The 17,600-nt window shown below is 35.9% G+C and overlaps 1 pseudogene; it reads left to right on the top strand.

The window, feature by feature from the left end:
• Window positions 1-11,102: 11,102 nt before the first annotated feature.
• LOC143630443 (phytosulfokine receptor 1-like) lies at window positions 11,103-16,480 on the top strand (annotated as a pseudogene).
• The last annotated feature ends 1,120 nt before the right edge of the window (window positions 16,481-17,600 follow it).

Raw genomic sequence — 17,600 nt, 5'->3', positions numbered from 1 at the left:
CCACTTATGCCACTTTATGCCACTTATGCCACTTGTGCCACTTTAATAACGAAGACACGCATAGACTCACTCTACCACGTGCTCACGTTATACCCTAACTCTATTACTAGACCCCTATCCACTTCTATCACACTATACTTCTACTTGTCTATAACCCACTTCCTATCAGCACATTATTTACATACTAAGCAAGTAACATCAACAATCGTACACACATAATAACGATGGCACGTACAGGCTTTCCCTATCACGCGCTCACGTTATGCCACTAACACCCTTACTAGACTCTTGCCACTTCTAACACACTCTACCTCTACCTGCCTATATCACACTTCATATCAGTTCGGTATTTACGTAATAAACAAGTCACATCATAACATTCATACACACTATCAACCACTTGGAATTTACTATCCTTGGCGATACGTGCAATATCCGAAGATCGTTCACGTACCGACAAGCATTATAAAATATATACCTCATATAACATCTATAGCATACACTTACCACTTAAGGTAAGTGTATTCACACTTCACATCGAGTATGCACACAGCCCCGAAAACATAGCAAGGAAATGGGGCTAGAAACTCACCTGAATTCTGCTTCTTTTTCTGATAGCTGTAAATCCCTTCTCTATCTGAGCTCGGCTGACTGTACAAGTTACACGTATCAATACTCGTCTGATCTAATCTGGTGGCCTAGTATGAGCTTACTTTAACTTATCGCTTTATAATTTATTTTCTAATCAAACTTGGCTTTAGGCGAAGTTAACCCTCGGGCGAACTTAGCTTCAGGCGAAGTTAAACCTTAGGCGAACTTGGCTTCAGGCGAAGTTAAACCTTAGGCGAACTTGGCTTCAGGCGAAGTTAAACCTTAGGCGAACTTGGCTTCAGGCGAAGTTAAACCTTAGGCGAACTTGGCTTCAGGCGAAGTTATCCTTAGGCGAACTTGGCCGTAGGCGAAGTTATCCTTAGGCGAAGTTACGCTTGAAGGCGAAGTTACGCTTGAAGGCGAAGTTCATCAGGCGAACTTAATCTTGCAGGCGAAGTTATCGCGCTGCAGATCTGTTTGCCCATAACTCCTTCGTTTCTTAGCCAAATAACTCGATTTTGGTACCCACGGAATCGTATGATCGGCGCCTACATATCCCAACCATCAAATCGGCCTAAAATCGACGTTTTAGGGGTCCGATTTGGGCAGTTTGGGTTTCGGGTCCGGTTAACCCATCCAATCCTAACCATTTTCAGTAATATTAGCTTTGGTGGATTTGTTCTTACCTTACCAACTCAGATCTATCAACAAAATCTCGGTCTCGGCTTCGAATCTTGATCGGTTAGAATGTGTGTGTTTTGAGTGTGTGAAGAAATAGATGTAAATGAAAGATATTTTGGGTTTAGGGGATATTTATATCCCTGGAATCCCATTCTCATTTAACCCATCTCAATTAATCCAAATCCATAACCAACACTAGCCCGACCCATACCAACTCATATTCTATTACTTATTTCCTAATAACCCGAGTAAACTTTCCCTCTATTATTAAGTAATATAATTAATATTATCTTGAAATTTCGGGATGTTACATTTTTTACCATAATAACAAGCGTTTTTTTATCTTTAATAATATCATATTGTTATATAAAAATAAAAAAAAGTTAGTGAGTGTTTTTATATTGTGTTATTTGGTTGTCCATTGGGTTTTTTAATTGAGTTTTTTTATGCATTGTATTATAGATTTGGTCATTGTGTTTTTCAATTAGTACTTATATTAAAGATAAAATTAAAACAAAGATTACATCATTGTGTCTTTTTGTTCGTTATTGTGCCTTTATGCTCAACATTTGTCTTTTTACTTATCGTTGTGTTTTATTTATTGTGTTCAACATTCACTTAAGTTGAGAAAAATAGTATTATGTTCATTGTGTATTACGTTAAATTCATTGTGTAATATGTAGATTCCATTATGTTTTACATTTCAGGTAATTGTGTTATATGTATTTATCCATATTCCATTTAAGCAATTGGGCCTAAACTAAATTTAAAATCTAAAAAAAATAAAAATCAAATAACTCGTCAGGGCCTAGGGGCCTTTTTATTTTAGCTCCGCCAAGGACCCAAGGTATTTAAATCCTCAGGACCAGTCGCCCGACCCTGCCCAAACATGCGTGTATGTGTGTATATATTAATTACTAGCTTTAGAGGTCGTATAACACACGAGATTATCCACATTATAAAATTACAAGGACAACAAATAATTACATAATGTATATGGAAAAAAGTATTACATATATGCTTGTATCCATACTATGTGTGCAAAAATTGATTTTATTTATATCACAAAATGATTTTTTTAAACGAACTTAATAATAAAAATGCACGTGCAAAAACGTACAAGAGAACGCTCATCTATTAAAAATTTCATTCTCAGTATCATATATGTATAATTGAAATAGTTTTGGTTATGAACCAATTTCGGGAATAAGACTTCTCATACAATATTACTTCTGACCACTCAGCCAAATACAGAAGATGCGTTACCTTTATTGATATATTTTATCAGTTTACCAACCATAGAAGGAAATGAGAACATTAAATTGTAACGGCGGATGTTCCTCAAAAACTATGTTTTTCTAAGCTACACCATGAAAAAAATTATGATAAGTTTCAGGGGGCTTCTTGACATTACCATGAAGACAACATAAAAATAGCATGTTACCAATTCGATTTTGTGAATATTTTGCTTCATTTGAGCATAGTTTTGCATGACATGCTTCTCATACAACTTTCCGATCAACATTGAAGGAAAAGTTAATGCTGACACAAATTTTTTAAATTTGATAAAAGTTAGTAGCATTGATAAGCATGGGGTGGCATGTTTTAAGTGTTCGCTATATTTTCTTAAATTTTAATAGTCGAGGAAAATAGCCAATTTGCCAAATGTTGAACTTTCATAATATTTCCAAAAAATGCCATTGAAAACAAATTTGAAACCCGAATCATGTCTAAAATTCTAAATTTCATCATTTGATATTTTCAAGTCAACACTTTGAACCCGTAACAAATTTGACGATAAATTTATTTGCATTCTCAAACTTTTAAAAATACTCAGATTTTCCATTTTTAGAACATAACATATTTTGATCCAAATGTAGTTAACTTGTAACAAACAGTCTACTTACCAACTTTTGACCCGTAAAATCAAATTTAAGTTTCTCAAAAAACCCGAGACACCCCTTAATAAAAAAAATTAAAAAATTAAATATGATAAACTTTGTTATATACTATCATTAGATTTTAGCACACGCACGCGCGCACGCACACACACACACACACATATATATATATATTACTAAATTGACCGGAAAAAATAAATGGATAGATTTAAAACATATATTTATAACTTATAAATTTATATGACAATTTACAATAATAATTAATAATAATAAGATAAATGGATTGATTTTTAAAAAAATGGATCAACTTTTAAGCATATATTTATAATTTAATGATTAAAAAAATTGCTTTATAATATGAAAGCACAATCGAGTTTTGTTTTTCTTTACAATCTTACACTACGTTAATGATTACATATGAAGTTATATTCTTTTCAAACTTTAACAAACATGCTTTGTTGTTTATTTTTGAATTTCACCAAGTATTTTGAAATATATAGTAAAATAATATGTTAATATTTGTTTTTATGTTAATGTAGTGATATAATATAAATATAGTGTAAAATGAAAGTGAATAATTATTGATTTTTGACATATATGAATTAAGATGTTAAAATTTTTTATTTTTTTTTGGGAGGGGGGGGGGGGGGGATTGTGACGTTTAACCACAAAACGACGCGTATCACAATTATTTTCTTTTATTAGAATTATAAGTAGATAAATCAATATATTTTTTTAGAGGATTCATTGACCGTTAAAAATATTGTTATAATAAAGTCAATAATACATTTTTAACTATAAAATCATACACATATATTGGTTTTTATTGTTATAATTATTAAAATTAAATAACTTAATAGAAAGTTATGAAACATGGCTATTTTGCAACTTTCTTTCTATTAAGATCTCAACTCTCAAGTTAAAACCTAAAAAGAATAATCACTATTTCGAATTTATTCAATATGGATTGTTAAATATTTTATAAAAAGTTTATAATCATAAAATAATATTGAAAGTGATTTTTTTATCGAAAGAAGTGATCAAAATTAATGGAAAAGTATGAAGTATTATATCAAATTAGGACGTGAGCTCAAAACTCTGTTGATTTTTTTTAATAGTGAATACACGTTTATTTTTTGAAGGTACTTATGTTAATTTTCATCTTTTACAACTCGAATATATGACTACCTAGTAATGTAAATTTTGGAAAAACCTCTCACACCATCCAACAAAAAATTTCTTAAAACAATATGAAAGGTAACCATTACTTTATCTTTTTATTAAGTAAAGAAGCATTACCAACTCAACAAATTCTCTTTAATTCTCCAATGCCCAGTTTATACCAAATTAAATAAATCCAAATAATGAAACAAAAGAAAGTAAAACCATTACCTGTATTTCAAGTCGTGCACATGATTTTATATTTATTTGTTATTGCTGCCTTGCCACCCAAATCTTTGACTTTGTTCTCATTTTCTATATTGTTTATTTGATTTTCAAAGTCCGGATCTCCGGTTCTCCATCTAATTTTTATACTTTTATAGTTTTATTACAATACTTTCGTATTAAAAATAGAATATTATTTATTTAAGTGATATAGAATATAATGCTTTCTAAAATACGATTTTAATTAAGTACATGTAATAACAGTAACCATATATCGAATACTGATTTAAAAAAATCATAATTTGAATTTTATTTTAACTAAATAACTTAATAAAAGATTAATACAATAACAAAACCAATATATTCACCTGTTTGGTATAAAAAAATCAGTGAACTTGTTTAAATACACACACTCACTAAATAAATAACATTATACATTTAAGATTTTAAGCAGCTCAAAAGTTTAGTAAAATTCAAATTATTCAAATATATGCATAATGATTTTTATATATAAGATAATCAGCGTTTTTATATAAATTGATTAAAACTGATAAATCTATACTTCACATAACCAAAAGAGTACATACCCCAACCATATTAACAAAAAGAGAAAATTATGATTTGCCTCCCTGTGTAATATGAGCAGGCGTGATTTAAACCACTAATTCTTTAACTGCGCGTATTGAACCCGTGTCACTTTTTAGAATGCCGTTAGTTGACTGTTTATAATAGCCTAAAATAGTAATAATAATGAATTACTAAAACTAAAAATATATTAAATAAATGGAATTCCACTAAATGATGAAGAGACGATAATAGTTTTTAAATAAAGTATAAATCATAACATATATTTATTAATTTAAACTAACTCATCACTTTTATACATAGATATGTTTTACATATCATAGTTAAACTTAACTATTTGAACATATACATGAAAACTGAACCATGTACAGTCAAAGAAAATTAATTTAGTTGGCTTCTAGGTAATAAAATAACAATTCTAAATATATTACCCACATACATATGTGGAAATGACGATATCTACAAATTAATAACAAATAAAAAATGGATAAGTTACATTTCAAAATGGTGAATCATATGGCTACGTGGAAGTCATACAAATTCCACTAACTTCTTTGAGAAGGAAAAATGACTATAAAATGCCAAATTAGAAAACTTTACAAACTCACATAAATCACCTACCACTCTGCAAGTTTTAGACTTCTTTCTATTCATACTCAATGGCATGAACTCTTAAGCTAAGGGGTGTGGGGGCTCTAATGGGGGCTCCAGTGGGGGCTCCAGCCAATAATATTATGACGTGTGGCAGAGAGAGAAACTGGATAAGGGGGGTGTTGGAGCCCCCGTTGGAGCCCCTGGCCCTGGTGTGGAGGGGCTCCAGCAGGGGCTCCAGCGGATTTTTTATTTTTATTTTTTTATAAATATATTCAAAAAACTCATAAATTATTAAAAAAACACACATTAATGAAAAAACACATTAATATCTAAAAATAAAATAAAAATAAAAGTACTAAAAAAAACATTATTCTTATTCTTCGGCTTGGTCTTCTTCGATCAACATCTTTCGGATACGTTCCTTTTGCTTTTCCATTAGCATTTGATCGACCGGATTTAGGTTACTGAAGTCTCTAGTAAGGAAGTCCAAATCTCTTATTCGACTTTTTTCCTTTTTGTCATTAGAGACCACCTCCATGGTTTTGTTGAATTTATTGAGGGATTCAACAAGATTGGCGATGTTTACGGCTTCCCCCTCAGCCGGTTTTTTCCCCTTGGCGTCCCGTCCCAATGGCCGCCTCCTCGACGGTGAAGACGTTTCCTCCCCCGCAATGTTTAGGTCGAATCCAACGCGGCAATCCGACCCGATTGAAGTGCTATACGCTCCGGACGAACTTGTTTTAGTCCGTTTCGGCCGTACTTCCGCATCAACGTCCGGCGCAACCAACTCAACCCACTTGGAACACCTTTTCAACCTCTCCCACAACTTTACATCGTCCCACGTCTTCACCGTCCCATACCTCCGCAAACACTCCTGCTTCCACTCTTCGACAGTGAAATTGTAAACCGCCAAATCATCACTGCCACTTGGTCTCATACGACCGCTGTTCCTGTTGAAAAGATTAGTAAACAAGCCGACAAATTTTCTGATTTCGGACCACCGACCCGAAATCATATCGGCGTTCCGCTCTGTACTCCCAACGAGCGTATAGAACGTCTCCCTAACCTTTGTCCAAAAAATCTTGCTCTTTTGGTAGTCGGCTGCAAAATGAATAAATAAATTTGTAAGTCATTTAACTTTTTTATTTAACTTTTTTATTAAAAATCATTTTTAAAAACGTTAAAACAATTACCGCAACGCCGATCCTCAGAAATGACTATCCAAGCCCGACACAAGGCTTCCTTCTCATCCGATGACCACGGAGTGGTTTTCCGTTTCGTCCTCGGAGTCGAAGCCGGTCCCGACCCGTCCGTTGCAACTTGTTTTTTCCGGTGGACGCGTCTTCTTTGTCCCGTAGCTTCACCGTGTGATTCTTGTGTCTCCGGAACAACAAAGTTAGGAGACGGTTGTATGTTGGATGGTTGAAAGCCGGATGATTGTTGCGGCTCCGAATAAAACATCGGTTGGTGCGGTGACGACCATAAATCGTCGTCAATATAATCTGAATCTAGGTTTGGGTACCAATTTCCAGCTATGTTTTTTAAAAAAAAGTTTGGAAGATGGGTTGATTTTGGGTTTTTTTTTTAAGTTGTGGTAATTGTTTTATGTGAAATGGGTTATATATAGGAAGAAAAAACTTTTTTTTTTATTAAATAAGAGCCCAACGGCTCATTTATCATGTCCAACGGCTCTTTCTCCCTTCCCAATGTCCCTTTACGCCAACTTGGTCCCGCTAACAGGCTTGCGCCTCTTTGTTTTTCGTGCTCGCGCCCCTCTCGCGCCCCGGTGGTGTGGTGCTCGCGCCTGGGGGCGCGAGCGGAGGGGCTCTCGCGCCCCCGTTGAAGCCCCACACCCCTCAGCCTTAGCAACCAATAACTCACCAACTGTTTTGAAAGGTATATTATTTTTTTACTATTTCAATATTTAATAACTTGGATATTGATTATAACTGAGAATATAATTAAACTTTATAATTATTATTTTCTGTGCCACGGGATTTTAGAAATTCTACTAAAAGTATTGTTATTTTAGATATTAGTTAACTATATTATTGACACCTTCAAGATTTATATATATATGCTTAAAGTTCTACGAAACAAGAATTTAAATGAACTTAAATTTTCATGTCAAAAGTAGAATTTATAGATTGCATGTCAAAAGTATAATTTTATAGTTTGCATGATAATGATTAATAAACTATTATTTTTATAGTCTTGACATATTACTAATAAAGAAATTAATAATAACAATAATAATAATAATAATAATAAAGTAAAATAATAATACGTAAACAATACTCTGCCTTTTTTGTTTTATTTTTTTTATATAAATGATGAATATTATTATATTGTACACACACTGTTTAAATTAAAACATAATCTTATTTCAATATAAAATTTATGAACATCATATATAATTATATACAAAGATAGAACTTTTATATGTTCTAAAAATAATAATAAATAGAATAGTTCTAGATAAATTATTAAATATAAATCAGTTTCCGTTAGGAAAACTTATTAATATACGAATGCCTTTGTTAATTAAAAATAAGTTAGTCTATTTAGTTAGGTTTTATATTAAATTAAAATATAATATTTAAATAGTTTAAATATTACCCTAATAAACACACATAAGTTATATGTAGATAACTAAAACGCTCGTGAACAAGTTATTATTGTCTTGGATAATTAAAGGTATGGATCCTTACCCTCACTCTTCATTGCTTTCATATTTAATTGATATAAACCCATTGAGTTAGTATAAATTTTATAACTCCTCACGTCCTTGAATTATCAATTCACTTGAATGTCCGTTGAATTCCAATTCTGATTAAACATTGAATTTAGCTTCCATGTCATGCGATATTATTATGTTTGATTATACTCATTATCGCATGTTCCGATATATATTACGAAAATATGTTTGCTATGAGTTATATGAATAAGTTCATTTGTATTCCGATACCCTGAGTGTCGCTTCTCGTGGAGTGTCCCACGAGCATGTTGTTGCGGCACCGACAACGTGTGCACCACCCGTGACGGTGAGATAAGTTCACGGCGTCTCTTAAGTACAAGTGGTATATATGATTATTAGGAGGCGTATGGATCGGTCCTAGGATTAATATTAAGGAGATGGATAGCGGGTATGCCAACTCGCCATTTCGTGTGATAAAAATGCAGGAGCAGCTACCTGTATGTTGTCACGTTTTATGTTCGCTCATGGGTACATCCGTATGATACGATTTATTTTATTTAAGTTACTTTGCATCGTATCATTATCATAAGTTCAATCTAAATTGCGTTTCATTGAATCATTTTGAGCCTATTATTCCGTACTGAGCATTCGGCTCATTCCATTGTTATTATTTTTTTTCAGGTACACAGGTTTCTATGGGCAGGGGTTAAGAGAGAAGAATAAAGCATCAGGATCATAATAAAATATCTTTTGATCGTACTAGTTTGTAAAATAAATAGCCTTAAGTTTACCTTATCTAATGTATTATAAGTTTGACAAGTAAATAAATTGAATCATGTCTTTTGTTCAGAAACCATGTTTATTGTGACACGCCAGCCTAATCCGGGCTGGGGTGTTACACTGTTGGTTGACCATTTAGTTTCAAGGTACTTTAGTAATTAGATAAATAATAATAATAATAATAATAATAATAATAATAATAACTGTAAAGGACATTCTAAAAAGGACAACCGGTCAATACTCGCAATTTAAGAATCAGTGGTTCAAACTGTGCCCACCCATATTACACAGAGAGGCTAATCATAATTTTCTCTTAACAAAATTATATACGTAGCTCTAGTCAACGTTTCTTAACAAAAAATCTAACAAGTATACGTATTTTATATTCTTATATGCTTCACTACATTAAAACTAGGTAGAGTTATATTCGAGAATCATGAATTTTTTTTTGTGTCAAAGGTGAAAAAAATTAGGCCTTAGTTGAGTAATTGAGTTTAAACATATAAATAGATATTTTAATATATATATATATATATATATAAAAATTCGGGCCTATTATGGTGTCGGGATGGGGTCAGTTGACAACCCAACCTTGCCTCATAGCCGGCACTGAAACTAGGTTAAGCAATTTGGAAGTTACATGACCACATTTTGCATGATTATGATGTTGATGGGTTGGATTCTGATTTTGGGTGTGATGAATGTTTGCACAAGTCCCTTCATCGTCTTGATCTTGATAGATTCATTAATAAAGGCACCACCCCATAAAGTCTAGATGCTTTGGTTTATCCTTCACTAGATAGTAGTGCTAGAATATCTTTGGGCTCCTCGTATTCAAGATTTATTGACTGTCATCTTGATAGCACATGCAACAGTAGAGAACCAGCCCATTTTCTTAAATATCGTTTAATGATTACTTTGTTTTCAGTTGATGAGCCATCAATTGTTTGCCGTAATTTTGTTTGGATAATTTCGGTGAACATGTGGTTCATTGCAAGGAGCTTTCGGGATTTAAATATAAATATGGTTGGCTGAGGTATGCCCCATGTGATGTGTTAAAATGAGTAGGGATCGCGTCAAGATAAAAGCCTCTTTTGAATTTTCTTTTAGATTCGCTTGAAGAGAGGTATGCTCTCCAGTCCACGAATGTTCTTGTGTTTAGATGGGTGAAAATGAAACACGCTTGTGTAAACCTTACTAGAAGGTTCCCCTTCCCCTTTTGGGCCCAAGGACAAGTTTGTTGCTGAAAATAAACATGTTTTTATTTCCTTTGCTTTGATATATTTTTGTCCCTTGCCCCAAAGCTATTGCAAACATAAATATAGTTTATTGGGTCGTGCGCAGTAATTCATTGATGCTAAAAAACCGTAACATTGTTTTTAGAAGGATCGCTTTTGTTATTCAAAAGAGAATTACGATGTAGTTTGCCGCGCACCTACATTCCTCTTTATCATGGTCGGATCCTTTATAAAATAGATTTAGAATTATGATATTTAAACATCACATTAGATTTTTATAATATTATTATATATTAAAAGGGATGTTAGATTTTTCTTGAAGGTCCAAACAAACAAAAGTTGCATTTTATTATAGTTGGGTGATGATGCATTTATGAATAATCCATCCACACCACCGGTTTCCTACTTCCCAAACCCACCCAACAATTTAAATAAAATAATAAAAGCTTTCAACTCATTATTTCTCTGAAAGTCAATTTAATACTTCCCTCGGTATTTGTTTTGTATTATTATTATTATTATTATTATTATTATTATTATTATTATTATTATTATATCCTTGTATTTGTTCCACTCTTCAAAATATTAAAAACCAGTTTCTCATTTTCTGTATGAATTCATGAAGCATAATCACCTCCCAAATGGGTTTTGTCTTTAACCCCTAAAGCTTACACCTTTATCTCAAATTCTTCTTGTCAATTAGTTACTAACTGCAATGGCTGTTAATGTTAAATCAAACATTTGGGTTCTTGTTATTGTTCTTTTATTCTACCTGCAAGATCCAGCTTTTGTGATTTCACAGAATGTTACATGCAATTCTGATGATCTCAAAGGGTTAAATGGTTTCTTGAATGGTTTAGAATCACCAATTGATGAATGGGGTCTTGTAAATTCATCATCTTTATATTCCAATTGCTGCAATTGGGTTGGAATTAGTGGTGATTCATCTTCAGGTAGGATTATTGGATTACAGTTATCCAAGAAAAGATTAACTGGTAACTTATCTGATTCATTTTCCAGTTTAACCCATCTCAAAACCCTTAATCTTTCACATAATTTCTTGAAAGGCTCTGTTCCAGTTTCTGTGTTAAATCTTGCTAATTTGGAGTTACTTGATTTAAGTAGAAATGGGTTTAGTGGGGTTTTACCAGTTAATATTAATCTGCCTGCACTCCAAGTTTTAGACTTATCTGATAATTTGATTAGTGGTTTCCTTCCATCTGGTTTATGTGTTACATCCACCCGAGTTCGGGTTCTTAGTTTTGCTATTAATTATTTCTCGGGAGTTATTCCGGTTGAGTTTACGAATTGTAGCTTTCTTGAACACCTGTGTTTGTCTTCCAATTTTCTTTCGGGTGGTTTACCGGAATTCGTATTCAGGTTACCGAGAATCCGAGAATTAGCTGTCCAGGATAATAGGCTTACTAGTATTTCTGGATTAGGTAATTCGTCTAGTCGTTTGGTTCGTTTGGATGTTTCATCCAACCGGCTTTCGGGAAACTTACCTGATTTCTTTGATAGTTTTCCGAATTTGAATTTTTTCTCGGCTCATTCGAATAATCTGTCCGGTGTGATCCCTCCATCGTTGTCGAATTCCCGAACCATTTCTTCGGTTAACCTGAGAAACAATTCTTTGAGTGGTGATATCAGTTTTAACTGTTCCATGATGGTTAATCTTACTTCAGTTGATTTGGGCACTAACAACTTTTCGGGAACAATACCGGAAAATCTTGTTTCTTGTAAAAAGTTGAAAGCTTTAAATCTTGCAAGAAACAAACTCGTCGGTCAAGTCCCGGAAGCGTTCAAGAACTTTGAGTCTCTTACTTATTTGTCGCTTTCAAATTGCAGCTTCAATAACCTCTCAGCATCTCTTGATATCCTCCAACACTGTCCGAATTTAACCGTTTTGGTGCTCACCATGAACTTTAAAAGTGAACAGCTTCCGTTTGATGACGGTCTGCAGTTCAAGTCACTCAAAGCTCTCATCATTGCTAATTGCAGGCTCATGGGCCGGATTCCATTGTGGTTAAACGGGTTAACCCAGTTGCAGTTACTGGATTTATCATGGAACAAGTTAACCGGAACGATTCCGGCTTATTTGGGCGATTTCAAGTCGCTGTTTTACTTGGATTTATCCAACAATACATTGTCGGGAGAGATACCGAAGAATCTGACAATGTTACCGAGCCTGATTTCACGGGATATCTCGTTAGAAGAACCAGCTCCGGATTTCCCATTCTTTAAAAAACGAAACACAAGCGGATCAAGGTTGACTTTCCGGTATAATCAGATCATGAGCTTCCCGCCATCGATTGACCTCAGTAGCAACCTTCTAACGGGCCCGATCTGGCCTGAGTTTGGAAACCTGAAAAAGATACATGTCTTGGATCTGAAACATAATAATCTATCGGGTACGATTCCCGGGTCTTTGTCGGGTATGAGGAGCATAGAGAATTTGGATTTGTCATATAATAGTCTGTCGGGAATAGTCCCGCCATCACTGGCGAATCTAAGTTTTCTATCCAAGTTTAGTGTCGCGTATAATAATCTTAGCGGGGCAGTCCCATATGGTGGTCAATTTTCAACGTTTACAAATGCGAGCTATGAAGGAAACCAAGGTTTATGCGGTGGAGGACGAGCAATATACACGTGTGAAAGTACAACAACAGCGTTCCCGGAATCAACAAACGGGAAACCCAAAAAGAAAATCGGAAAAATTGTCGGTATGGCTATCGGGATTTGTTCGGGATGTTATTTCTTCTCGGTTTGATGTTCATGGTGGTTATTCGTGCAACCGGGAGACAAGAAGTCGATCCTGAAATTGAAGACGGTTTTGATGATGATGATGATTACCACAAGAAAAACGATGATTGCGAGTCACAGTTAGTGCTTTTCCATAGCAACAGCGAGTCGTTATTGATAGACGATGTTTTGAAGTCAACCAACAGTTTTGACCAGTCAAACATCATCGGGTGCGGCGGGTTTGGTCTTGTGTTTAAAGCCACATTGCCCGATAACCAGAAGGTCGCCATTAAAAAACTCTCGGGTGATTGTGGTCAAGTTGACCGTGAGTTTCAAGCGGAGGTCGAAACGTTATCAAGAGCTCAACATCCGAACCTAGTCCTCCTTCAAGGGTATTGCAAGTACAAAAAAGAAAGATTACTTATATACTCGTTTATGGAAAACGGTAGCCTAGACTACTGGCTACATGAAAAACCAGACAGGCGGTCCAGACTTGACTGGACCACCCGTCTGCATATAGCTCAAGGAGCTATCAAAGGTCTAGCTTACTTGCACCAATCTTGCGAGCCACATATTCTACACCGTGATATTAAGTCAAGCAATATTCTTCTAGATGAGAATTTCGAAGCACATCTGGCCGATTTTGGTCTTGCGAGGCTTAGGCTGAGGGGTGTGGGGGGCGCGAGAGGGGGCGCGAGAGGGGGCGCCATCCAATAATATTGTGACGTGTGGCAGAGAGAGAAAGTTGAAAAGATGGGTGTTGGTAATGGTGATAGCGCCCCGGGGCATGGTGTGGAGGGGCGCGAGAGGGGGCGCGAGAGGTTTATTTTTTTATTTTTTTATAAATGTATTAAAAAAACGTATTATTAAAAAAACAAGTAATTATTTAAACAAACACACATTAATTAAAAAAACACATTAATATATAAAAAAAATTAAAGTACTAAAAAAAACATTATTCTTATTCTTCGGCTTCGTCTTCTTCGATCAACCTCTTCCGGATACGTTCTTTTTGTTTTTCCATCAGCATTTGGTCGATCGGATTTAGGTGGCTGAAGTCTCTTGCAAGGAAGTCCAAATCTTTCATTCTTTTTTTTTCCTTTTTGTCAACAGAGACCCCCTCCAAGGTTTTGTTGAATTTATTGAGGGATTCAATAAGATCGTTGATGTTTACGGCTTCCCCCTCAGCCGGTTTTTTCCCCCTGGCGTCCCTTCCCAATGGCCGCCTCCTCGGCGGTGAAGGCGTTTCCTCCCCCGCAACGTTTAGGTCGAATCCAACCCGGCAATCCGACCTGGCGGAAGTGCTGTACGCTCCAGACGAACTAGTTTTAGTCCGTTTCGGCCCTACTTCCGCATCAAGGTCCGGCGTCACCAGCTCAACCCACTTGGAACACCTTCTCAACATCTCCCACTCCTTTACACCGTCCCACGTCTTCACCGTCCCATACCTCCGCAGGCACTCCTGCTTCCACTCTTCGACAGTGAAATTATAGACCGCCAAATCGTCACTGCCACTTGGTCTCATACGACCGGCGTTCCTGTTGAACAGATTAGTAAACAAGCCGACAAATTTTCTGATTTCGGTCCACCGACCCGAAATCATATCGGGGTTCCGCTCTGTACTCCCAACGAGCGAATAGAACGTCTCCCTAACCTTTGCCCAAAAGACCTTGCTCTTTTGGTAGTCGGCTGCAAAATGCATAAATAAATTTGTAAGTCTTTTAACTTTTTTATTTAACTTTTTTTAAAAATCATTTTTAATAACGTTAAAACAATTACCGCAACGCCGATCCTCAGAAATGGCTATCCAAGCCCGACACAGGGCTTCCTTCTCATCCGATGACCACGGAGTGATTTTCCGTTTCGCCCTTCCAGTCGAAGCCGAACCCTCCCCCGCAACTTGTTTTTTCCGGTGGACGCGTCTTCTTTGTCCCGCAGCTTCACCTTCTGGTTCTGGTTCTTGTGTCTCCGGAACTACAAAGTTAGGAGACGGTTGCATGTTGGATGGTTGAAAGCCGGTTGATTGTTGCGACCCCGAATAAAACATCGGTTGTTCCGGTGCCGACCATAAATCGTCGTAACCGTAATCCGAATCTAGGTTTGGGTACCAATTTCCAGACATGTTTTTAAAAAAAGGCTTCGAAGATATGACGATTTTCGGTTTTGGGTGTGGTGTGTGAGAATTCTTTTGGGTGTGATATGTGTTATGTATGTGAATATGTATATGTAAATATGTATGTGATATATATAGAGTATATTTAAGTAATAAATTTTTTTTTTTTTTTTTATTCCAACGGCCAAACACCCCCAACGGCTATATTCACGTTTCCCAACCTTCTCTCACGAGCGCAACCTCCCCAGCGCCTGCCTCGGATTCCGCTCTCGCGCCCCTCTCGCGCCCCTTTCGCGCCCCGGTGGTGTGGCTCTCGCGCCCCGGGGCGCTATCGCATGCATTCTCGCGCCACTCCTAGCGCTGCGCACCCCTCGGCCTTATATTACCGTACGACACTCACGTGACAACCGATCTTGTTGGGACACTAGGGTACATTCCCCCTGAATACGGGCAAGCTTCGGTTGCATCATACAAAGGGGACGTTTATAGTTTCGGGGTGGTTCTTTTGGAGCTTTTAACGGGAAGGAGACCGATGGATATGTGCAAGCCGAAAGGCAGTAGAGAGTTGATTTCATGGGTGATGCAAATGAAGGCTGAAAATAGGGAAAATGAGGTCATTGATCCCTTGATTTTTAATAAAGAAGATGCTAGTGAGATGATACGGGTTCTTGAGATCGCGTGTGGTTGTTTAAACGGATCTCCAAAGTTACGGCCTTCGACTCAAGATTTACTGTCGTCGCTCGTTAACGTTGGGGTCCAAACACCGTAACAATTTTTGTTGTTTTTTTGTTTTTGGTGGTGGATGTGTAAATAGGAATTAGAATATTTGTTGTACAAGAAAAATTGCAAGTGAATACATTTGAATTTTGAGAATCTAGTTTTTTTTAGGTTTGTTTGGATTATTATTATTATTATTATTTATTGTTACTAAATGTAATGTGTTAAGATTTTGGTGGTGGGTGAACATAAAGTCCAATGTTGCAACTGGTGTTGTGAACTTGTGACTTGTGATTGAGATTGTGATACAATTTGGGATCACAAAGACAGACATGTTTTTTAATGTAAATCTGATCTCCAGAGGTAGCGGGTCAACGTGATACACCCTGGTTTGGCGGCAACCAACGTCAAAAGTCACATGCAATGCAACTTTCAAATGTCGACTCATATCCGCCTAATAAATATACTACTACTTTTTATTATGATAGCCAATTATTTTATGTGCCTAAAAATATGATTATTGTCAAGTTAGCTTACAAAAGTATAAAAACGTGTAGAGCCCTCATCCTTACAAAAAATGTTGAAAGATGCTACACGGTTTCAATAAAAAAAATATGTCAAAATAACGTAAATATCCCTGATTGGAAAGCTACTAAATTGACTCCTGTTAAGTTATCATCCATCATTTAATAGTACCCACTTTAGAAAGCTTCACACTTTGTCCCTTCATTCACACAAAGGGTTGTCCAAAAAGCTCCCACTTTAAGAAACTTCACACTGTTTAGAGGTGAATAAGTCAGGTATTTTAAGGAACCAGAACTTTTTCGAAAAAAGTTAAAACCGGGTCGGGTATAAACCGGTTACGGGTATAGTCGGGTATTTGATTGAGTTTTCCTGTTTCTTCGAGTTTTGGGTAGGGTTAGGTCGAGTTTTGATCTAGGTGCGACCGGTTCCGGTGGGTCTGGGTCGTTCCGGGTATGGGTCTGGGAAGAAACACAAAATCAGGCAGTACCCGCGGGTCACGTACGGGTAAGAACCAGTTCCAGTCCAAAATCGGGTATTATGTGCACCTCTACACTGTTTAAGTATTTTTAATAGATTTCTTTTTTAAAATGACCCAAACTAGATCGAGCCAGGCCTGAGCTCAGATTTTCAGCTTGGTTTGAAACCCTAGCCCAGACCTACCTTGGCTCGGCTTGGGCCAGCTTGTAAACAACCATACATTCACACACCCTTATTTTTTTCCGAAGGGAAGATATTATTGAACGAAAAAAATATCTAGACTACCAAGTGACTAGACTAGACACAACATAACACCCAAAAGCAATTCATCAAATTACAAGTAAATTAAAACGAAAAAGTGCACCAACTTTCCCAATTCATTTCTACAAGTTTCCCCTTACTCCTCACCAACAGAAAGCTAAGTCGTTTGATGTCTTCCTTGATTCTATTGACCAAAATTCTTTTATTATTAAAAAAGTGCTTCGTTTGTAGCCTTCCAAATACACCAACATGCAGTAAGGATTATCAATTGAAACGTCTTTTGTTTTACCTTATCTACTCCACATTTGAAA

This window comes from Bidens hawaiensis, unplaced genomic scaffold (genome assembly GCF_021521415.1).
Source record: "Bidens hawaiensis isolate Kalapana, Puna unplaced genomic scaffold, B.hawaiensis_p1.1 tig00005663_1, whole genome shotgun sequence".
In the NCBI taxonomy this organism is placed as follows: domain Eukaryota; kingdom Viridiplantae; phylum Streptophyta; class Magnoliopsida; order Asterales; family Asteraceae; genus Bidens; species Bidens hawaiensis.
This window is presented reverse-complemented; position numbering and strand designations above follow the sequence as displayed.